A 24,657-nucleotide genomic window follows, 5' to 3' on the forward strand; every position below is an offset into this window, starting at 1 on the left:
GATGAGTCTCGATCGTGGGGAGCCACACTAACTGCGATGATATGAACTCCCGTTGCCCACAGTTAAGGATCGTTCCATCTATGAAGAACGCGTGGGACTGGAACTACGAGACGGACATGTACCCAGGAGTGGACGTACGAACCTGAGTAATGTAGCGCAGTAAGTGAAGTAAAAAGGCACAAATAGTATGAACATGCGTGGAATATAGGTATGAGTTTCTTACTACCACTAAATGTTGTACGTGTAATGCCCGGTGATGTTATTGAGTACGTGCCTAAGTACTCTACTACTACTATATTAATTTTAGGCACATATTAGGTTTTATATTTGTTTACGTGTATGCCCCGACATGTGGGACGTCGACCATCCTGGTCCACTTGCCATGCCCGCAGAACTACAAGGGAGAGTCACCCCGGTCGTCGTGCCACAGTAATTACTAATGAGCCGTCAAATCACAGGCCCAACCTTTCCCACTATGAAGTTGCTCGGACGAAGGAACAATCATGACTTCGTTGAATTCTGCTTCTTGAAAAAAACTACTATACCAGCAGTACTGCTAGCTACAGTAGTTAGTCCAGCAGAGGCCTCCTTTGGTTCATAGGATAGGAATTTTATTGGAATATGAAAATCATAGGAAGTGATATGACATGCATCTCAATTCCAATAGAGAAAGAGATGCCATTTGATGCATAGGATAGGAATTTTTCCATTGAGTCTAGGCTAATGTATTGGTAATTTGCTCTAAAAACTACAGTAGTAACTAGTACTGGTACATGCTCGTAATTAATTAAACAAACGTATGGGCGACACAGACACACACACACTAACTACTAGTACTACTACTTCTCACATGTTGGCCAGACGTCGTCGTTCTCCTTCCCGGCTTTGTCGGCGACACCCCACCGTGCTTGGATCTCCGCCGACCTCTCCGCAGCAGCGCGTGCGTCCTCTTCTTTCTTGCGGCGGCGGGCCTCCCTTTTCTTGAGTGCTTTCTGACTTTTCCGCTCCCTCTATGCGGCTTTGGCCGCCTCTTGCTCTACCGCCCATTCGGCCTTGGCAGCTTCAAATTCCGCCCACGTAGGTGTGAGGTCGCGAGCGGCGATGAACTCGGCACGGCGGGATGCCATCACTTCCCTACCATTCTGTGTGCGGTCGTGGGCGGCGAGGAACTCGGTGCGGCGGGATGCCATCGCTTCCTTACCGGTTAGTGTGTGGCGCGGTGGCATGAACGACGCTTGGTGACAGCTCTGGGGTGGAGCGGCCGGACAACCGTATAGTGCATTGGCTTGTCAAGAGCTCAAGCATAGAAGACGAAGGAAATTTGGATTCCCCTTCAATCATGGTCATTTATTACTGAGTAAAATGCATTGGCAGTCATCAGACTTGTCTTCATAGCTCACTTTGATCATTGTATAAGAGATATGGTGATTATACGGTCACTGGCTCAGCGTATAGCTCCGTATTTGTCTGGTTGACCAGTCAAACAGTCCCCATGCGCCTCATCAGCTCGTGTTCTTTATCTATCTATCTATGCGGGCCAACCTGTCAGTGGAGAAAGAAATAAAAACCAAAATTATGCATATGTGAGGAATCAAACCACGGACTCGTCGTTGAAACGCACACTCGTCAGCCAAATGAAAAATGAAATACTTTGCGTTAAATGCACAAAGTTTTTTTATATTATACGTGATGCACACATTAGCGCACACCCTCCATAGAGGTAAGTAGCATGTACGCGTGCAGACAGCCAGACACTCACGCTCGCACTGTCAAACCATGCTAATGCATGCACGTCGCCCTCTCAATCAAAGTCCTGCTCATGGCGCAACGCAAACGGCGAGCCCGTGACCTGCGCGCCCCGGCAGTGCCTGACATTACTGTTTAGACGTTTGCTGGAGGCCTCCGCGAACACCGAGCATATATTCACCTGGCTCAACACCAACGGTCATACTCGTGACTCGTCGCCTTGCTCATGTATATCATCCATCACAACGACAATCTATAAAACAACATAGCTAGAGAGGGTACTATGGTACGGAGTATGTACTATCGTGAGAAACCGATCATAGTGCCACTGCACACGAGTGTGTGTCTGATCGATTTGTCCATTATTCGTAAGTTATGCATGGTTGTGTGGTGTCTAATGGTGGTCGTTGAAGGCTAGCTGGAGACAAGAGCGGTTGCATGGATGCCTGGTTGTCAATACGTGCCGCATACGCTTCAAAGGCTCATCATCCAGTAGTTCACATTTTACCACCACGCCAGCGTCTGACCGCCCTGGCCTACCGAAACCCCTTCCATCGCTAGCGCGCGCTTCCCGCCTGAAACGGTCACCGTCTCTCTAGAACTTCAATGCCACATTCACCAGACTTAATTGTAGGTGCAGTTGTTGTGTCACTGACATGCGGGCCAGATGCCCACTGGGCCCACATGTCAATGAACCAACGCACCTGCGGTTAAGTCACTGAAGCAGCGTCCGCATTCACGCCCTACGCGACCTCTCACTGGCGCCGGCATTACAACAGCGCGACGGCCAAGAGAGCGCCCCCCGCGCGGCATCCCGGTGCAAGCGACTGTTCCGCGTTAACGACACCACGACCATCCTTCCATACGCCGCCTGCATTCATGACACGCGGCTGCCGACGAACCTACTCCGGTGCCAGCCGTCCTTCCGGCTGCCGCGGCTCATTGCCATTCGCCCGCTATATTAACTTGAGCCCCAGCTCCCAGCCATAGCCAAAGACCCACACTCATTCTCCTCCGGTCCCTTCCTTCTGTCGGCACCACTCCAACCATGGCCTCCTGGCACTCCAAAGCTCTCTTGGACGTACTGTCGCAGGAGCAGACGAAGGACATCGGCGGCCCCGCTCCGGGCGCGCTCCAAAGCTCTCTTGGACATACTATCGCAGGAGCAGACGAAGGAGATAGCCGGCTCCCCCCCACGGCCGCCCTCCGCCGCCACGACCATGAAGCCGGCCCGCGTGCGTGGGCGCAGCCGGCAGCGAGGAAGAGTAGTACACGGTAGGTCGCCGTCACTCTGGTCCCAGGAAGGCCACCGCTCCTCCACTTGGTCGACGCCAAGCTTGGTGGGATAAACATCGGTGGCCGATTAGCCGCTTGACGGCGACGTGGAGGCGGAAATCTTCAGAACCTTGTGCTCCGGAGGAGGAGGTTATCAAGGCGGATGAGGAGGAGGCAAAGGCAATGGCCGCCTTTCTCGGGTTCATGGCCGGACATGGTGGTCCGGCGCTGGCGATCGTTTAGATTATGTTTACATTAGGTTTTTGTACAGTTTGTGCGAAATATGTAATGAATTTCATCCAGTTTATAGGAGAAGTTTTCGAAATGTAATGAATTTCATCCGGTTAATTTGAAATTTGCTTTGTTTGCACGAATTTCGTCCGGTTAGTTCATATAGTTGTCGAAAGGTATGCGGGCAACATTGGATGGCATCCATCAGTGTCCTCGCACAGATGCCGGTGTAAATTTGAGGGCCAACGCTGGAGATGCCCTAACTATCATGCTATAATCGCTAACAGTGCTCCATTATTTCGCAGGGAACAGTTATCCCTCGATCAAAATCAGATCCGCCGTGTTTCGCACTCCTCCCACGTAAGAGTGTAAACTCTTGCTTACATACAAATGCAGCACGTGGACAGCACTATAGCACGTCATATCACTCAAACAAGCCCGCCTAACGCTCGGGAAAGCACTGCCCTCGTCATTTTGTTCTGGATTTCTATCGATCGATCGCACGAAAATTTTACGCTTTGCAAGTTCAAAAGGAAAAGGCGGCACACTTACGACTCGTACGCGTCGCACCCCTGACAGTCCGGCTTGCACGCCGCTCACCAGAGGGGACAGGCATTGTCTTTCATTTTCACTAACATGTGGGACTGCAATTGAATAAACAGTCGATAGCCGAAATCTAATCGCTCGTCGGGCGTCGGTTGAGAAGAGAGAGAAGGGGGAAGGAGATGAGATCGCTCGCCCGCCGCACACGGACTCCAAGAAATATATGATGATAATGTGAGGTGGGCCATGCGGGAGTCCGGACCGCTTCCAAGCCCGCTTCTGACTGCCCTGGCCCAGCAGAACCCCCCCAACCGACCACCTCCCCGCACGCGCTCCCCCCTTAGATGCCAGCTGCTCGCATTCATAGCATGTAGTACCAGTAAAATTCTAGGCTATAAGGGCATGTACAATGGTTGATAAGATAGTCTTATCATAAGTCTTGCATGTAATTTAGAGATGACAAAAAAACATGTGTACAATGGATCATCTCTTAGCCTTATCTTCAATAACTAGTTATTCCTAAAAACATGGTGAAACATATTGTACTAAGAGATCATATCTTGTCTTCTCTTAAATAAGAGAAGACAAGCCTTTTCTTATGATTTCTCTTTCCTCCACCTCATCATTTATCCTATGTGGCATCCCTACAATAGTACCATTGTACATGCCCTAATCCTGCCTATGTGGAGGAGAGAGAGGCATTGACAAACTCAAGAAGTGGGATCTGCAGGAGCCCGTCTCTACACGTGCTCCTAGGTATAAAAAAACGAATTCGAAAAAAAGAGGCATGAAAAATAATTGTGTCAAAAAAAGGAAGGTAAAAACATTTGAGAGGAAGGTAAAAAACATTTGGGAGTAGTGCACATGCCAAGTTCACTGGGCTGCCATGTTTCACACTCCTCCGTCGTAACAGTGGAGACAATAGCTTTCATAAAAAATAAACAATGAATACGTTGCTCGTCTACTATATCGGAAAGAATACTTTCATTCGCCGACATGTGGGACGTCGACCATCCTGGTCCACCTGCCATGCACAAAATTATCCTGGTCCACCTCGGTCGTAGCGCAGGCCCAACCTTTCCTACTGTAAGTTGGTCGGACGAAGGAACCATCATGACTTCATTGAATTCCGCTTCTTCAAGAAAAATTAGTGTACCCGCAGTACTGCTACCACACACGAAGACTGGACGGCACTGTACCACGTCATATCACTGAAACCCACTAGGACAAACTAGCCCGCCTAGGATTTGTACTCCCTCCGTTTAAATGTTAGCAGTACAAAGTTGAGTCATCTATTTTGGAACGAATGGAGTACGTCTTTGTACTGCTATGATTTTGTGTTGTACATCTCTGTACTTTTGCTACGATTTTCCTACCCTATGAACCAAATGAGGCCTGAATGTATTCGTGTCGACTATTGTCTGATCGATCGCTAAGCCTACAATTTTAGGAGCTTGGGCTATTGGCCGGTCGATGATGGATCAGTATAAGCGTACCATGTGCTCATCAGCCCCAACGTTTCTCTTCGGTGAGTTTTTTGCAAATACTATAGCTCGCACAGTAGCTAGCCTACTAATACCAAGAATCATCAAACAAGAACTGCTGATATGATAAACAGTTCAAACTTACATATAAGCATGCCATATATTACATCAAAAGCTGGTGAGGAAACAACTGGCTGCACAACCCGGAGAAGGTTCGCATGATTCACTATCAAACAAAAGTAGCAAGTACTGCCCACACAAGACAGTGCACTAACCCTAAGATGGTTTGATAACACGCATCGTTCTGGTAATTAAACACAATGCAAACTACCCTGAAGGATTAGCGCGACCAACTATTTCTTGTCATCGATCTCTCGGGCAATGACCACAGCACAGACAACGGCATGGGAATCGATCTCTGGGGCAATGTCCACCGTGACATCAGAATCGATCTCTGGGGTGATGTCCATAGGATGGACTGCGGCATCGGAATCGATCTCCGGGGCGATGTCAACAGGACGGACTGCAACATCAAAAACGATCTCTGGGGCGTTGTCCACAGGACGGGCCGCGACATCGGAATCATCAAGGACATCCACCGGCACCTGCACAACCCTAACATATTAGGAAGCACATTACAAATAATCAAAAACCACAACTATGGTAAGCCATTCTTTTTTACCTTGTGTAGCTCACCGGGGGATCCCATCCCTCCGGGTGCCATCTCATCGTCCTCAATGGGGCCCATCACCTTGCCAGGGGAATACTTCTTCTCAACGGCGACTATCTCCTCAAACTCGGCCTTGAGCCTCGCATAGGTGGCCATTAGAGTTTCTGGGGTAGGCACGGTGGGCCCTTGCTGTTCTTCCAACTTTCTTTGAGGAGTTCGTGCGCCAACGTCGTCAACTCTTTGGCCAGTGCTTGTTTCTTGGAGCTCTTCGTCTCCATGGGTTGGCCCGCCAACATGGTCAACTCGTTGGTTGGTGCTCGCTTCCTGGAGAGCGATATCTCCAGTGGGTTGTCCGCCGGCAACTCGTTGCCTAGTGCTCCAGGATCCATCAATGAACTGACAAACAAAAAGCAATCAAAAGGAAACCACAATCGCAATGAAAACAAGAAAAGAATAGGCTGTGAGAATCGGTCAGTGCTTCGCAAAAAGAAGATTCTTGGAATTGAAATATAGTAGCATCACTGATTCGCCCACCTTTCCTTCGCCGATACAGAAGAAAAATGGTAGAAGTGAGTAGCCTGGAGTGATGTTTTCTTCAAGAAAGGGGAGAAAGGGCTTCAACGAGCGTTCCAGTGAAATGATGGTTGCTTCGTCCAGTCAAACTTCGAGGCCACTTTGAGGCCACTTTACCACTGCTGGTAAAGGTGTGGGTTTTGTGATATGATGGGTCATGACGGCCACACCGGGGTGACCGGTGAGTCTCGACTATAGCACCTCGCTGTGATTTTGTGGATGGCACGCGGACACGGATGCTTTGATGTCCCGCATGTAGATAGAGCGGCTAGTCATATAGGAGTACTCAATATTGTGCACCGCGACCAAGGTGGAGAGGAAAATGAGAGAACTACGCATTTATTTACGGTGTAGATTCACTCATTTTGCTCTAGTACTCCCTCCTTTCCGGTTTATAGGGCTGAAATCTTAAATCTCATTAACCAAGGCACATGGTGAGTGGTGGAATGTATCTCGTGCTTTTCAAAACTAACCAAACTAAATTGATGAATTAATTAGGATTAACTGCAGTGCATGCATGCTTGGCCACTAGATGAGTAGTAGCATTACATGCATTGATAAGTTTCTTTTTAGTTCTTGCATGCGAAGATTTAATGCGCCTCGAAATCTCAAAAGGAGATGGAGATGAGCCCTTTAAATTGGAAAAATGAAAATTTTGAGATAAGCCCTATAAACCGGAAAGGAGGGAGTACTACTCATTTAGGGTGTAGTCTAGTCACTTGTTGAAATCTCTAGAAAGGCAAATACTCCTTTCTAGTTTACAGGGCTATACTAGCAAGTAGTACTACAATAGTGGGATCGAATAGTAATTTTGTCTCATGCAAGAGCCTGGGTATATGCGTGCTCCAAGCCCTTCTCGACCCACATTTGGGTGTTTGGTAGGGTGTATTAAGGGTGCATGAGTCCACACTAGCTTAAGACAAATACACTAGGAGCATGCATGAGAAGAGCGTGCATGAAGAGTGGTGCTGGGATGAGCTTGCATGAAGAGGGAACAACTATGCTGAGATGAGAATGCAACCAAACAAACTATGGCGAGCGTTCGCAACTGCCACGTTCGGGTTGCGCTTGGCTCTTCGCCTCCTCGAGAAGACGAAAAAATGATGTTACTACTACTTCTACAGTATCGAATCCACTGCTGCATGTCCGTCCACCGCGTGCGGGAAGGATAGCTTGTTGTAGTACTCTATAAGGCTAGTTGTAATGGGACTACTATCATAGGTAGTACTCCCTCCGTTCCTAAATATTTGTCTTTCTAAAGATTTCAACAAGTGACTACATAGGGGGCAAAATGACTGAATCTACACTCTAAAATATGTATATATACATCCGTATGTGGTAGTCCATTTGAAATATCTAAAAAGACAAATATTTAGGAACGGAGGGAGTATCATGCATGCCAACTAGGCAAATTTGATGAGGTGGCATAGAAGTAAATGAAGAAAGAGAGGTTTGTGTATCATATCATGATATCGTATCATATTAAATGTTGTGCTACTATGTGTCATGCATGCTAATAAATGAAGTCATCGAGGATACTAACATATGATACTATGCACTACGGATGTGTAGTATCATACACTAGTGTCGTATGCATGATACTACTATTCCTTTACGACCAACCTAAGCAAAAGCATGTCCTCGTGTGCGAGCCACCGCGCGCATGGGCGAGGGAGAAGGCGTGTAGTAGTAAAATCAAGCTTCTCCTCGTTGTACGAGTTGACGCGACACATCATAGCACTGGCCCCACATGGTTGCCTCTAAACTTGGTTGAAAGACCCGCAGTGTACAATACTCCATTTGCTGTAACCTCTAACATTTACCCCACCACAAATTAAAATATATATTCCTGTCTTGACCAGATGAGCGTGCAAACTACAATCACCAGGATTACAGGTAGGGCCAAAAGATTACTTTAATCAAAAAAATGCATGGAGCCGACCCCAACGATTTTAAACTTACAGGCACGATACACGCTATCCTAGACTACTCTAGACATGAAACTGCCACACGAGCGTCTGGGCTGCGCTTGGCTCTTCGGCTCTTTGGGAAGTCGAACAATGATGGAGTACTACTGCAGTGGAGGAATACTACAGTATGCTTCTGGCCATCAGACACCGATTGAATTGCTGCATGTCCACCGCGTGCGGGAGGGAGAGCGTGTAGCGAACGAAAGCTTCTCCTAGTCCTGCCAGCCACCATGCTCATGGGCGAGGGAGGGATGCAACTTCATTTACTTACTCCTCCTGCATTTGTTTGTATGACAGGTGGGCCCAACAGGTGGGTGGCCCACCTATCATGCAACCAAAGGCAGGTGCGGTTAAGGCGAGATTTGTCAGTTAACATCCACTAACATTTTGTCAGTTAAATCTTTGGTCAAAATTTAGCACCAATTACAAAGGGGCCCAATAAATATTGTACACTCACATTTGTTTTGAGGATACTCCCACATCGAAAATATAAATAATAATGCATGTTGGGGCAGCCCACGTTTCCGATAATTTCAGCCGTGGGCTTGTTCACAAATTTTACGAGGGGGTGGTTGTTCATTTAATAGAGCGTCTTGTACCAGACTTGAACGATACAAAGTGCGACCTGGCACACCGTAACACCACTTGGAATAAGCGGGTAGCTATCTCAAAAAATAATCAACAACTCAAAAAAAGGCGACCTGGCACGTACACAATTTTAAACGATTGTCTTGATGGAGTGAAAAAGGAAAACTACCCCACTACGTATATATAGGCCGGAGCCTCCGCGCTTGCTTGCTAGGGTTGCTCTATTCACACACTCTCATCCTCTCCAGATCTAAACAAGATAGCGGTGGTAACACTGTGTTTCTCCCTTAAAAAACATTGTCTTTCTATCCTCACCACTGGTTACAGATCCAGACGTATCCCCCTCTGCCGGTGAAGGGAGGAGGGGCAACAAACTCTGAATCACCACTTTATGCCCCGGTTTAGGTACATGGTGCTGGACTGCTGGTGCATCCACTGTCCCATGCCCTTATACCAAATATTTATTTGTTCTTAATCTAATGGCCCTGGTAAATTGAAGCCATGCCACTATTATAAGCCATGACAAGTTTAGCCAAATGTTTTTGCCTGTAGTTGTTTGAGACTCTGACTGTTTCCTCTGTAGCTATTTGTGCAAACAGGGATATCCATTTCACTTGGTTGCTCTTGTGACCTTTTGGTGCCCTACACAAAACACTTCTTAAAAGAAGTGACTTTTGTGCTTGTCGGATGTGGGGTTCCGGCAAACCCTTAAGGTTCGAACACTTGGGTGCGCGCGAAGTCTCTCCCTCCTACCGATCTACGCTCTAGCTCGCTAAGATCTTGCGGACGAACTCGACAAACTCGCAACACAGAAAGACACGAGGTTTATACTGGTTCGGGCCACCGTTGTGGTGTAATACCCTAGTCTAGTGTGGTGGTGGTGGATTGCCTCTTGGGCTGATGATGAACAGTACAAGGGAAGAACAGCCTCCTGATGTTGAGGTGTTCTTGTGCTTGTGAACTTGTGGCGTGAGGATTCGATCAGTTAAACCTACCTCTACTTTGGTGGCTAGCTCTACTTATATAGGCCCTGGTCCTCTTCCCAAATATCGAGCGGGAAGGGAGCGAACAACGGCGGGCAAATTTGAAGGGGGACAACTAGTACAAGTTATCCTGACAAAAGCGGTCTTCGCCTGCGAAAAGCCATGGGGTGACGCCGTCTTGGGCTCCACGATGACCTCCGCCTGGCCGTCCTCCTGGTCTTGGTCTCGTTGCACCAATATGGCAACCTTTGCCTGATGCCTCGGTACTCTTCGCCTGCGCTGGCCTCCTTAGCACCAAAGAGGAAATAAGGATGCTGCGCGCACCAGCGCCCGCCTGGTACCGTTCGTCATGGCTCATGTCACGAGAGCCTCGTGAGGTTTGCCTCACCTTGATATCTTCGCTCCTCGTGAGCCTGCCTGGCTAGGCCACTCCAGAGGAGGTCTTGCATCGTCTGCCTCGCGAGGCTTGGACCCTCGCGAGGGTCTTGGGCGCCTTGTTGATGAAGATGGGCCGTACGGCCCGCTACCTGGCCACGCTGTGGGCCGCAGGCAGGCAAGTCTGGGGACCCCCATTCCCAGAACGCCGACAGTAGCCCCTGTTACCAAGGTGCGCTCGGGCTTGGCTTCGCGGCGAAGCCAAGGGTCAATTTCGGAGCACCGCAGGCCCCAAAAGCCTGCGGCCTCGGTTGACGCGTGGCGGTTGATTGGACACGGGCGTCTCCGCTTCCCCACGCTGCCTTTGAATCCGCCTGGCTATGCGGCCCCTGCGGCCTACACAGTTATTCCTCCGCCTCCTGCGCCTTGCTTCCCCAATTCCCCTGCTTCCTTGTGGCTCTGCTTCTCTTCTCCAATCTGACTCGCGCTCCGCCTACTCTATCGCCATGGCGCCTAAACAAGCTGAGAAGGGGAAGAGTCCTCTATCTCTTCCAGCTACGCCTCCGTCCTTTGCGCCGGCGCTCAGCCGGTCTCGGGTGCTCAACGACGAGGCCATGGACAAGGTGCACCCGATGCTTGCTTCCAGCTTCAATGAGTGGGGGGAGACGGTGGCTTGGCCCGCGTCTCGCACTCGCATGGATCAGACGGCCACCGAGGTCCCAATCTTCATAGATGCCCTCTGGGCTGGCCTGATTCCACCCTTCTCCACCTTCTTCAATGCTGTGCTTGAGCATTATCAGATCCACATGCTGCATCTCGACCCTCAGTCTGTGACTCTTCTTGTTGTCTTCGCCTTCGTGTGCGAGGCCATGGTGGGCATCGCTCCTTCAGTGGCTCTCCTCCGTCACTTCTTCTCATTGCATCTGGCCGACCCTCAGCAATGCTCGGGGTGCGTGAGCTTCTAGGCCGTGGCTGCGACGGCGGGCGAGGGGATCGATTTCGAGCTCCCTCCATCCATGAGCGAATTCCGGATACGATGGGTGTTCGTCGATGCCGGTGTGCTCAGTCCTCTGCTTCAGGCTCCGTCTGGGCCCGCTGTTCCTAACTCCGGCTGGAGCCATCAACGGCTCGCGAGCCCCGGCCTTGCCCATGTCTGGCTCAGGTTGAGGTTGCTGAAGGATCGCGGCATAACTGCACCGATGGTGGTGAAGGAATTCGTCCAACGCCGGGTCGCTCCGCTTCAACGCCATTCTTGCCCAATGTGGACCTTGCTCAGCAGCCATGATCACATGAGGTGTCAGGAGTCCGGGCTCCTCCTCGGGACGTGGCGGACAGTGCTCAAGGTCCTGACGGGTGTCTTTCTGCCGGCCGAACTGCCTGGGAAGAACTATTTGCTGTACCGCTGCAAGAATAAAGATGAATTTGTGAAGGACATGCCTCTCTTCGATGAATGGGGGCCGCGGCCGATCGGCCTGGAGGGGCCTCGTGAGAACCCCGTCGTCGTGTTTCCCTTCCTTGCCCTTGATGCTGAGCTCGCCCCAAGTGACGGTGCAGGTGGGCGAGCTCAGGCGGAGGCCAGCGGCTCGAGTGATGAGGAGCACCTGCCGAGTGGTGATCCTGGAGCATCGTCTTCAGGAGCCTGCCACTCCCCTCTTGGGGGTCGGTTGCTGAGGAGACACTGCATGCGGCTCCCATGGCCAAGGCTCGAGGAGCCTCGGGAGGTCATGGTGAAACGGTGCCCAGCTGTTCGCCGCAACCGGGCACCCCTGAAGATATTCTTCCGAGCTCTTCTTTGGCCCCGCTGCGCACCGGCCGTCACGTCCAGCGTTTCGGTCGTCTTTGTGTGGACTTCGAGGAGCTTCACAAGAGGAAAGGATCTCCCAGCGGCAGCAACATCTTTGGACCGCTGAAGTGGAGGAAGTACATTGCCATTGATGTGTAAGTATCGTACCGCCATGGCTCTCTGTGTGTTGCGTTCTTCTTCTGACGCCGGTCTTTCAGGGCTCCTTCCACTGAGGCTGCTGAATCTCCTGAGAAACGACCTCCTTCTTCCTTAACTCTTCTGCCAGCCTCGAGCGCTCCGAGTTTGCTGGTTGCCCCTCGAGCAGGGTTGGTTGAAGGGGCACTCTTGCCTTCCTGGCGCGTTGAACCAGCGGCCTCGTCGCTCCTCCCCCTTGGTCTGGCGTGGAGCTTGGCAGGCGTGCCCAAGACACCTCTGCTGATTTTTGACTGCAACTTGTTGGCTTCGATCCTCGACTCCTCTTCGAGCAGCGAGCCCCAGCAGGCTTGGGCTTCTCGCGAGGACGGGCTGGTGTCGGGTGTGGCGCCAGCCCCCAGCCCCCTGCCGAGGGGTGGTGCGTCGCTTGACGCCCCGCCCGCAGCCCCCGAGGTGGAGCACGAAGAAGGCCGGGCGTTCGAGCTCGAGCGCGGGCGGAGTGTGGTTCGCCATGAGCTCTTCCAAGAAGCGATGAACACGATGAGCCGGCTCGGTGGAGAGCTCGCGAGTGTCGATTCGCGTCTTGAGGCTGAAGGTCTCCGGCTGGTGGAGGAGCGGCGCAAGCTGAAGGTGGCCATCAACCTCGGCCGCTATCAGCGTGACCTTGAGAACGCGAAGGCTGAGGCGTCTCTCAAGGTTTCCTACGAAGCCCGCTCACGAGCCTTGCAAGAGGCTCACGAGGCTGATCGCCGCCGCGAGGCTGCGGAGAAGCGCGCTTGGGAGCTCCAGGCCTGGAGCGCGTCTCTTTAGCAGCAGGTGGAGGCGCGCAGGGCCGCTCTTGCGTCGCTGAGGGGGACGCCCGCGGAGGATGAGGAGGTCCGGAAGCGTGAGGAGGCGTTGGCCCTGGAGGCCATGGAGTGTAACCGCGAGCTCGAGCAACTGGAGACGAGGGAGCGTCATGTTGCCCAAGCAGAAGACGCCGTAGGGGCTCGCGAGGCAGAACACGGAGGAGGTGCTCCAATGCCAAATGCTGGAGCGCGAGCATGCCCCCATGCTTCAGGATCTCTGGAACAGGGCCAATATCGCCCTGGGCCATATTTGTGACGTGGAGGCGCCGACTCCTCACTCAAATGATTACGCCAGCCACCTGACCTTCTTCACCGAGGTGGTGCCGCGCCTGGAGGCTCGATCTGCCAGAGCTCGCCAGCTTGTGGAGGAAAGGGGGCGTGGCCTGCTCGAGCGCGCTTTCTCCCGTGTCTTTAGCCACCTCCTGAATGCCGACCCCAACTTCGACTTTGACGCCGCCATCGCCCCCGTACCCACGGCTGTCCGGGGCGACCTAGCGCGCTGGGTTGAGGACCATGTGGACGCGTTGGTCAGGGCCTTCGCTTCGGAGGATGATGCGGTGGTGGTCGTCGCAGATGAAGGCGACGTGGTCGAGGATGGCGAGGGGGGCGTCGCCGATGGCGGCGATGATGCCGATGAAGACGACGACGACGCGAGTGACGCGTCTGCGGGTGACGCAGCGAGTGACATTTCTGGCTGATCCCTTGTTCTCCTGTCATTTCTTCCTGCGCACAAACTCGGGCGTGGCCCTTGGAAACTTGTAAGAGCATTTTGAGAGGGGGAGCCCCTCATGTAAGCAAATTGCAGTTTTTACTTTTCCATAGGATGTGAGTTTGTGTCCTCGTGAACTTGTGAATCCTGATGCGAGTTTTCTGTCTTGGTTTACCTTAGTCAGCGCCAGCTTTGAGCTGGGCTGTGATGTGTCGAGTTCCTGAGGACCTTACGGAGCTCATCGCCCCGTCGGAAGGGGCCCTACGAGAGGTGAGAACCAGTTGCAGCGCGCGCTCGACGCGCGCGTGCTTCGCGCAGTCCCGCTCGCGAGGAGCTCATGAGGGAAAGGCGACGGACATGAGTCCCAGACAAAACGATATCCAGAAGGAAAGAAATTGCTCAAATGAGAAAAGGCTCCCCCCGCGCGCATCGATAAAAACTCAGCTTCAACTCAAATCCAGATCCAGAAAGCAAAGCTACAGAAAGAGAGATCCAAAGCAAAAGGCCGCGTCCGGCACCTAGTCTAGTCTTCTGGTCTTCAAGTCTTCTCACTAGCACGGAGCTAAGTGCTGGCCACTAGGCGTGGGAGGGAGCCCCAGGGCCTGAGGCCGGCACCCCTTAGACTCTGGGGCGTGTACAGCCCCAACTCATTAGTACGTGAGAGTGTCACGGGCGGCGAGCTTCACAGGCACTGGGCGTTCTTCACAGGTACCGGCCTTGCTTCATATCGCTAGACGAGGGCCCCGCCTTGCGCCACTCTTGACCTTCTCTGAGCCGACCGGTCACCAGGACAACACACAGGAGGGAAAGAGGACGCCAGCGGTTCCCTCGGCGACCACAGGTCCTCTGCCGGGGGAAAGGTTGACGAGGCCTTCCCGGCAGAGGGCCTACCTCCTGGTGTCGCCGGGGGTCGTGCGCCGCGGGGTGGAGCCTTGCTCCTGGCTTTCTCCCGGCGGCCCCCAGCGTGTTTCCCCCGGCAGAGGACCTACCTCCGGGTGTCGCCGGGCGTCGTGCGCTGCGGGGTGGAGCCTTGCTCCTGGCTTTCTCCCGGTGGCCCCCAGCGTGTCTCCGTTGCTGGAACTGGTGCCGTCGTGCCTGGGTCGTCGATCGATGCTGCAACCTGATTCATCTGTAGTCCATGGTTAGCATAAGCCTGTTCCTGAGAGACTAGCGGTACCCTGTAGTTGCCGCTGCCGGCGCGATCGTTGTGGTTCTCCGTTGGTTCTTGGAAGGCTTCGGCTCCTAGTGCCCCCTCTCCCCACTCTTCTCTAATGAATGAGCCGAGGTCGTCCTCTTGTGCGTACCCTTGGTCCATCATGCGGGGCACATAGGCTTCCGGGGCCCTTACCCCGAACACCTCGCCGTGGTGCCCCACGCTCCATGTTGCTCCGCCCATGACGGCGTCCTGGGGATGACAATACAGCATCCAGCCGGGACCATGGGGGGCGATGCTTGTGCTTGTGCATGTTGAGGGCGGCATGGGGGAGTTGGAGCCCCCTACGCCGCCAGCCGTGCTGATGTTGATGAAGCCCCCGGGCGTAGTCGATGGCGTGCAGATGTGGTGAGGTTCGCCGCGCGGCCCTGCAATTGCCTGGGGAGGAAGCCGATAGCAGAAGGGTGGTGCTCCCGATGCCGCTGCATCCAGCAGCTCGGCAACACGCTACAGCAGCGTATCCTGGCCGCTCTCCATCAGCCTGCACCGCAGTAGCTCCCTTGCCATGGTGAGCGCTGCCCACATGTTTGCTTGCTCCCGTCGTGAGTGCGGCGCCGTTGCTGCGGCATACTCGCCGCTCTCGCCGCGGCTCGTACCTGTCGCGGGGTGAGGGTGGATGATGCCTGGCCGCGCTGCCCGCGCCCGGCGGGGTTCGGCGGCGCCCGCGCCGCCTGCAGTGCGGGGTCGAGACCTTCATGGGCAGGCGGTGCTGCCCGGGCTGGCCAGGCTGCCCAGCTGTCGGAACCGACCCTTGAATCGCCAGACATCGTGGCTGGGGAGCGTCGGCGAGCTGGCTGGCGGAGAGGAAGCTCCGGCGCACCCCTACCTGGCGTGCCAAATGTCGGATGTGGGGTTCCGGCAAACCCTTAAGGTTCGAACACTGGGGTGCGCGCAAAGTCTCTCCCTCCTACCGATCTACGCTCTAGCTCGCTAAGATCTTGCGGACGAACTCGACGAACTCGCAACACAGAAAGACACGAGGTTTATACTGGTTCGGGCCACCGTTGTGGTGTAATACCCTACTCCAGTGTGGTGGTCGTGGATTGCCTCTTGGGCTGATGATGAACAGTACAAGGGAAGAACAGCCTCCTGAGGTTGAGGTGTTCTTGTGCTTGTGAACTTGTGGTGTGAGGATTCGATCAGTTCAACCTGCCTCTACTATGGTGGCTAGCTCTACTTATATAGGCCCTGGTCCTCTTCCCAAATATCGAGCAGGAAGGGAGCCAACAATGGTGGGCAAATTTGAAGGGGGACAGCTAGTACAAGCTATCCTGACAAAAGCGGTCTTCGCCTGCGAAAAGCCCTGGGGTGACGCCGTCTTGGGCTCCACGATGACCTCCGCCTGGCCGTCCTCCTGCTCTTGGCCTCATTGCACCAATATGTCAACCTTTGGCTGATGCCTCGGTACTCTTCGCCTGCGCTGGCCTCCTTAGCACCAAAGAGGAAATAAGGACGCTGCACGCACCGGCGCCCGCCTGGCACCCACCTGGTACCGTTCATCATGGCTCACGTCACGAGAGCCTCCGAGGTTTGCCTCGCCTTGATATCTCCGCTCCTCGTGAGCCTGCCTGGCTAGGCCACTCCAGAGGAGGTCTTGCGTCGTACGCCTTGCAAGGCTTGGACCCTCGCGAGGGTCTTGGGCGCCTTGTTGATGAAGATGGGCCGTACGGCCCGTTGCCTGGCCACACTGTGGGCCGCAGGCAGGCAAGCCTGGGGACCCCCGTTCCCAGAACGCCGACAGTGTTGTTTAACTGGAATATCAGAATGGAACAGTTGGTTCATTTCGGTGGAACTGCACAAAGGGAGATTTATGTTCCAATCCTGATCATCCATATTGGCACCATAACCTTCCTTTGGTAAGAATGATATTTAATGCATGTGTTCATCTCTATTTTGCGACTGCCATGAGAAAATAATGCTATTGTTTACTAGTACACTTGTAATCCCTCACTAACAAAACCAATTCTTAAATAGAAGGCCAATCATGTACTTGGTTTCACCAACTGGTGAGGAGAAAGAGAAACAGAGCATGAACAGGAAGAAGAAGAAGAAGTATAAACAGTGCCAAGGTGATCTTGCTGAAGCCGAGGCCTCAGTCGAGGCCATTCAAGGGCTCCGGCAACGTCTACCTTACATGTGAGACGATCCTCCAGGGAGCCCTTCACTTCTGCGTATTATCCATGATGAATTTGATGCTACTATTAGAGTAACATGCTAATGTCTTTCTTTCCTTTCTCACTAAGCTAATGAAGGTTTCACCTTGTTCCTACTTGTGCAAACAGGGATCATGTTGTTCCAATCGTACATTTTAGTGGAACTACACAAGACAATACAACGAACTGTATCCCAGCCAGTGCTTTAACTCTGCTGGAAGTTCTTGATAATCTTTCGATATAATCTCAGCACTGGTAAACAAGAGTGATTTCAACCATACATTTGAAGTGCACAAAAATATATACCATTGAGTGATTCCAGTAAGTGCTTTGTCATCTCTTCTGGGACTACATGAATAAACTTTTTTGCTCAGGTTGGTACCGGCCTGAGGCCTTCATCCATATTAGTTTGCTGTCATCTCTATTTGTATCGTGCTACTGTCATGCAAAACTCCTTTATCTTTGCACGTTAAAGTTTTGCAACTTATGATTCATGACAATGCTTAGAGTGTTCAGCTAATTGGCACTAATTAAATAAACTAATACCTCTCTTTGAGCAAGACTACTATGTTGCTAACTTTACCCATTAAGATAATGAGGGTGCTTCTATTTGTTAGTGTATGTTTCATCGACTAGTCCCACTATTACAGTAATCTCACTCCCTCAATATATGTGCCCACAGGGATGCTCGATTTTGGTGGAACTGCACAAAAACTTTGGGTGCTTCATCGCCTCGACAGCTTCCTTCCTTTCCTATCAGTCGCTAATCTGGGCTTGCTTCCTTCTTTTGCTGTCAGTCGCTTGGCTTATCTCGGCTTCGAGTCAAAGGAAATAGTTATTGATATGCTACCTCACACAGGCTGGCACTGGTCTTTATCCTAATTATTGTGCTTGTCATATGTATTGGTAATTTGGTATTGTGCTACTGTTTGCCAATTTCATAAAGGAGTAACTTGGAGCCTGAACTCGCAGGCAAATCATGAGATTGGTTGATTTCAGTAGAACTGCACGACAGGATCAGATGGACAGGTAATTATGCTGCTGCTATGTACTCCCAAGTTCACTCAGACAAGCATCGATGCTGCGAAGAAGAAGTGTCTATATTCATTCAAGTATCAACCGGCGTCAACCAGCTGTCAAACTCCAAGTATTAGGAGAGTGAACGCCAAAAATATTGCTTGGCACATAGCCGAGAAAAACGTAGTCCAGCCTTTGGTCCCAACTTGTGCCATTTGGTTATCGGCACATATGGTACCGAACTGTATGGCATGGAGTCTAAAGATTCCAGACAAGTTGGTTGACGCATATATTCATCTGGCACTTAATCAGTCTGGACACCAGGGATGCTCCATTTCAGTTCAACTGCACAAAAAATTTGGGTGGTTCATTTTCTCAACCGCCTCCTTTCTTGTCTGCAATGTAGAATTTTGGCGAGCTACAGGACCAAGATGAGCTAGTAAACTAGTTGGATGAAAGTAGTGGCCAAGTTGCTCAAACCTCCCTCGGCACGTGGCCCCTATTTGAGGATAAACCTACAAGCAAAGTTCAGATTGTCTGCGCTGCCTCTTATGTAATCGAAATTTTACTCGTACAAGCATTAATTTTAGCAAGAAGTACCTCCGACTGAACACCATTTACCAATCTGTACCCTAGGTAATTAAAGTTTGTCCATGGATGATATTGGCTGTGATCTCAATCATTTGGTTGCATAATCATATTGAACATGTGTATATCTGAATCTTTTTGTGAATTATCTATGAATATTTTCGTGTGATCTATCAATCATTTGGATGCATTGACATGCTGAACTTGTGTATATATATGAATCTTTTGAGTTGTTGATTGTGAATTTTGGCTATGAATATGAACGTGTCTTGTGAACCTGAGTTTGATACGAATGTTTACCTGTTCTGTTGTACTTGTGTGTGAACTTGTTAGTATGTCTACTGTGGGATTTGTGACGTGTGGGTGTCAACAGCACACCTTCTTCCCGAGAAAAATTGCAGCTGCTTTGTTAGGGTAGCAACGACGCATCAACTCTTTTTAATATTTTTGCTCTGTCTTCCCCCCTCCCCCGCTCAACCCCTCTCGTAATGTTTTCGGCCTCAAAAAAAGCATAGTATTGCGTTGTTTTTGGGGCTTGATGAAAAATCGAGCACTTGTTTTTGTAGGTTGGCCCGCCCAGCAAATGGGCTGCTGGTCCACCACCGCCTGGGAGGCTAAAAATACAAGTTGTATGGTGCAGAGGCAAGTAAAAAAATGCCATCGAGATCCATCCACTTAAGAAAAAAACGCGTCTGATGTGCTTCTTCAGTCGCGCCGCCGGCCCACTCTTTAATCCAGTTCGCTCGGGGATCTAGCTGATACTCCTTTCCGGTTTATAAGGCTAAATTCAAATATCTCACCAACCAAGGTAGATGGTGAGTGGTGGAATACTTTTTGTAGTTTGCAAAAGCACCCAATTAATGATCTTGTTTTCCTCAAAAAAGTATGTTTACCAACGCATTAATTGTAATGCGTGCATGCATAAATTACATGCATTGGTCAATTTTCCCTTAATACTTGCATGCAATGATTTAATGCACTTTGGAATCTGAACATGTGATGGGGAACAACCAAATTGAGCCTTATAAAATGGAATAACTAAAATTTTGAGATAAGCCCTATAAACCGGAAAGGAGGGAGTATCATTTTTTTTCCAGAGGGCGAACAAGTATCAGCTAGGCCTAGGTATGCGTAGCCCACGACATACGGACACAGTGGTTTCAACTTATTTTTTGAGGTCCATACCGGCCTATGGGCCTCCCAGCGTAGGTTTAACTTTTTCTTAAAGATCGGCAGCCCAATGTATTTTCTTAATAAAACGCACATCTCTGTTCTATTTATCTATATATAAGAATAATAATTCTGTGTCCAATTTATGTTTTCCCTTCTAACCACATTATATATATAATTATATTATTACTATTAAAGTATATTTTATAGAGACTTATATATACATTATAAAAACATCCCACGTGTTATTAACTTATAAAAGTAAATGTTTAACAGAAGTAGGCAAGGAAAATCCTGGTTGTTTTTGACTCACAGGTAGGAAACTCCTGGTGATTGCGTACAAAAGCATGCGAAGATTTTAAGGACCAATGTAATAATAACGCGCTCATTTTTATTTTGATCAATAACTCGCTAATTTGGTAATTTTATATATAAAAAATGTGTTGCAACGGTTTATTTTTTGATATTAATTGCTCCTTCTAACCTAACATTATATATAGAACGAGCCCAGCTAATTCGTGTATTTCAAGAAAGTGCAAATGGGCTGGTATTTCTTAGAAAATATTAAATGGGCCGCATTGACACGAAATTATTTGTTCACCCAGCCCAACAAATGGACTGTACATTCTAGAAAACATGGGTTAAATATAAGCCACATTTTTGCAGGCTGACATGTGGGCCAATAAGTCTAAGCCTACGCAGGGTGTTGTCAACTTGGTCAACAATGACTATGACATCCACAACTATTGGATTTATATCCAACGGCCAGCATGCACCTTCAATCTCTCGTCTTCTTCCTCCAGCGTCACCGGGACCGCCTGGTCCGGCCTCCGGCGGCGAGCGGCTCTGCTTAGCACGCATCGCTGCGAAGCGCTACTCCACCGCCGGACAGCCTATCCCTCCACCCCTCCACACCTCCTGTTATTCTCCACCGACTCCAGCCCCACGCCGCACCAGAACCTGCTACTCCACTACCGCGTCTTCCCATCTCCGGGTCGTTCCCGTCCGGGGCCTCGCCGTCGTCCACCGCCTCGCTGCGCTCGGCGCGGCGTGGTCAACAAACAAGAGTCATCGGAAGAGGACTGTACGTGGAGGGCCTGACGACTGGGATCCACGTGGTCCATGGTCGCACGCAAGGAAAGTTCCTCCTTATTAAGCTGGAAAAAATGTTTCCTCCCCCTGACAGCTGGGACCCACCGACTGTATCTTTGCACGGAAGGAAGTGCCTCCTTGTTATGTGAAAAAAAACTATTCCTCCCGTTGACAGCTGGGACTTGTCAGATTTGGTGGCTGACTTGTGGTCCTACTAAAAGGACGTGTACGTAGGGCTTTGTAAACTTAGTCAACAAATGATTCTAGCAGCTGGACCGTTGGATGTTAATCCAACAGCCGTGCTCCTTCTTCAACCTTCGTTCTTGCTCCTGTCTCCCATGGGCAGGAGTGCTGCCGCGCACCCAAACCAGTCAAGTTTCCCACTCCTCTCCATCTGCGACTCCACTACCGCGTCTTCCCCATCTCCGGGTCGTTCCAGTCTGGGGCCTCACCGTCGTCCACCGGCCTTGGTGCGCTTGGCACGATGTGGTCAATGTGGTCAACAAACGAGAGTCATCAGAAGATGACTGTACCTGAGAGGCTGACAGTGGGGACGTACCACGCCCATGGACGCATGCATGCAATTGCATCCTTTTTACCATGAAAAATAATGTTTTCTCCCCCTGACTGCTGGGACCCACCGGTTGTATCTTCGCACACAAGGAAGTGCCTGACAGTCGGGACCCACCTGGTCGAACCGTATGTAGCGTTGTCATTCTGTTCACGAACGTGTACGTACATACGATCGGTCTGTCTGCAGGCTGCAGCGACGAACCGTGGCGGAAGGGCACGTGTCGCAGTAGAGGCGCGCATGTGTCGTAGTACAGGCGCGCACGTAGCATGTACACATACGTACAGCGGCCAGGGTGCAAGAACATAAATACGGCCACGTACGTACATACGGGCAGGGTCTCGAACGCCTACTCGCGCATATATATACGGACGGCCAGGGCTTGTGTAGATGGAGAGGCAATGGACCGCAGCAACGACGTCCTGTTCATCGGGCAGCGAACCGGCTGGGTCGGAACGGAGAAACAACATCCTGTTCATCGGGAGGCAACAGACTGGGTCGGAATACATCGTGTTCATCCGGAGCCAACTGGCTTGGATGGAACAGCCGATGGAAACAAGGCCTGGCATACTGCAGAAAGGAGGAAACAGCCTTGTGTTCGACCGGCCACGGTCGAAACGGGATCCTGTTCATCGGGAGGGGTCTAGCATACCGCAAAATGTAGGAAACAGACTTCTCTTGGACCTCCTATGGTTGAAACGGGGTCCTGTTGATCTGGAGGGGTGTGGCGTACCGCAAAACGGAGGAAACAGACTTGTGTCGGAGCGCTCCGGTCGAAATGGGGGTCCTGCTCATCGGTAGGGATGTGGCGTACTGCAAAACGGGACTTGAGGGAGTCCTGGACTAAGGGGTCCCCGGGCGTCCGGCCTGTTGACAGTGGGCTGGACTGATGGGCTGTGAAGATACAAAGACCAAAGACTCTACCCGTGTCCGTATGGGACTCTCCTTGGCGTGGAAGGCAAGCTTGGCGACCAAATATGAAGATTCCCTTCTCTGTAACCGGCTTTATGTAACCCTAGATCCCTCCAGTGTCTATATAAACCGCAGGGCTAGGTCCGTAGAGGAGAACAATCATAATCATAGTCATACAGGCTAGACTTCTAGGATTTTAGCCATTACGATCTGGTGGTAGATCAACTCTTGTAATACTCATATTCATCAAGATCAGTCAAGCAGGAAGTAGGGTATTACCTCCATAGAGAGGGCCCAAACCTGGGTAAACATTGTGTCTCCTGTCTCCTGTTACCATCGACCTTAGACGCATAGTTCGGGACCCCCTACCCGAGATCCGCCGGTTTTGACAACGACATTGGTGCTTTCGTTGAGAGTTCCACTGTGCCCTCCTCAAAAGGTTTGATGGCCCCTTCAATCATCTACAACAATGCTGTCCAAGGAGAAGTCTTCCTCCCCGGGCATATCTTCGTGTTCGGCGGCTTCGCCCTGCGGGCCAACTCGCTTGGCCATCTAGAGCAGATCGACAGCTACGCCCCTGGCTGTCAGGTCAGATTTGGGAGCTTGAACTACGTCACGGATATCCGCGGAGACTTGATCTTCGAGGGATTCGAGACCACGACAGTCGCTCCCCATCACCACGATGAACATGACTTAAATCTGTCATCAGACCGTACCCAGGAGATAGCACTTGTAACTGCTCTGGCTTTAGATTCGGAGCAGATCGCGCCATCCGAAGATGGGAAGCTCAACCCCGCCACGGATGCCGTAGTCTCAGCGGCGTCTGAGCCACACACAGACCAAACTTTGAGTGGAATTTGTGTCACCGGAGCCTCGGACTCGTTTCCGACTACAGGTTCTGAACCATGTGCGTCCACATGCGTCGAGCTCGACCAGTCATCGATCGTCGAATTCAGCTCCGCGGACATTTTTCGGCACTCGCCTTTGGGCGACGTGTTAAAATCGTTAAAAGCACTATCCTTAGCGGGGGGCTCACAGCCGAATTATATCCGGTTTGAACTGGAGGCTGATGAAAGAGAATTTCGCTTCCCACCCACCACCCACTTCATAGCCACTGTCGAAGACTTAACCGACATGCTCGATTATGGCTCCGAAGACATCGACGGTATAGACGACGATGCCGATGAGGAGCAGGGCCAAAACCCGCCGTTTACCGGACGCTGGTCGGCCACCTCTTCTTACGATGTGTACATGGTGGATACACCTAAAAGAACTAACGACGATGACAAAGCAGATCCAGTCGAGGATAAACCTCCTGAGATGCAGCCAAAGCGCTGGCGCCAGCGGCGCCGCTCTAAGTCACGTCGTGGAAAACACAGCAATACCGGCACGGGAGAAAACAATACTCTGGAAGATGCCGAAGATAATGAAGACCCCGTTGAAATAACTTCCGAACAGGAGGAAAGGGAAAACGGACAAGTTAGCCGTGATGAACAGGCCATACACGACGACTTGGAGGACAGTAATTATCTTCCACTCTCCGAGGATGAGGTGAGCCTCGGCAATGAGGATTTTATCGTGCCTGAGGAACCTCTCAAGCAGGAGTGCTTTAAGCGCCGGCTAATAGCCACTGTAAGGAGCCTGAAAAAGAAGCAGCAGCAGCTTCAAGCTGACCAAGATCTGCTCAACGATAGATGGACTGATGTCCTAGCAGCCGAAGAATACGGCCTCAAGTGCCTAGCCAAAAGCTACCCGAAGCGCAAATTGCTACCTCAGTTCGATGATGAGGCGCTGGAGCCCGTACCATCATCGCGCAATGCGGCTGACTGACCACCACGTGGTCGGGATAAAATGGCAACTCAAGCCGAACACCATCCCGCCCCTCCTCATCGTAAATACAGAGATAAAACAGCTCATGGTTATACATATGGTCTTCGGCAGGAACTGGACAATAGAGCAGGACATACCAGATCGATCTACGGATTGCGAGGACGTGCCCCGACACGTGAC

This window comes from Triticum aestivum, chromosome 4D (genome assembly GCF_018294505.1).
Source record: "Triticum aestivum cultivar Chinese Spring chromosome 4D, IWGSC CS RefSeq v2.1, whole genome shotgun sequence".
NCBI classification, from domain to species: Eukaryota; Viridiplantae; Streptophyta; class Magnoliopsida; order Poales; family Poaceae; genus Triticum; species Triticum aestivum.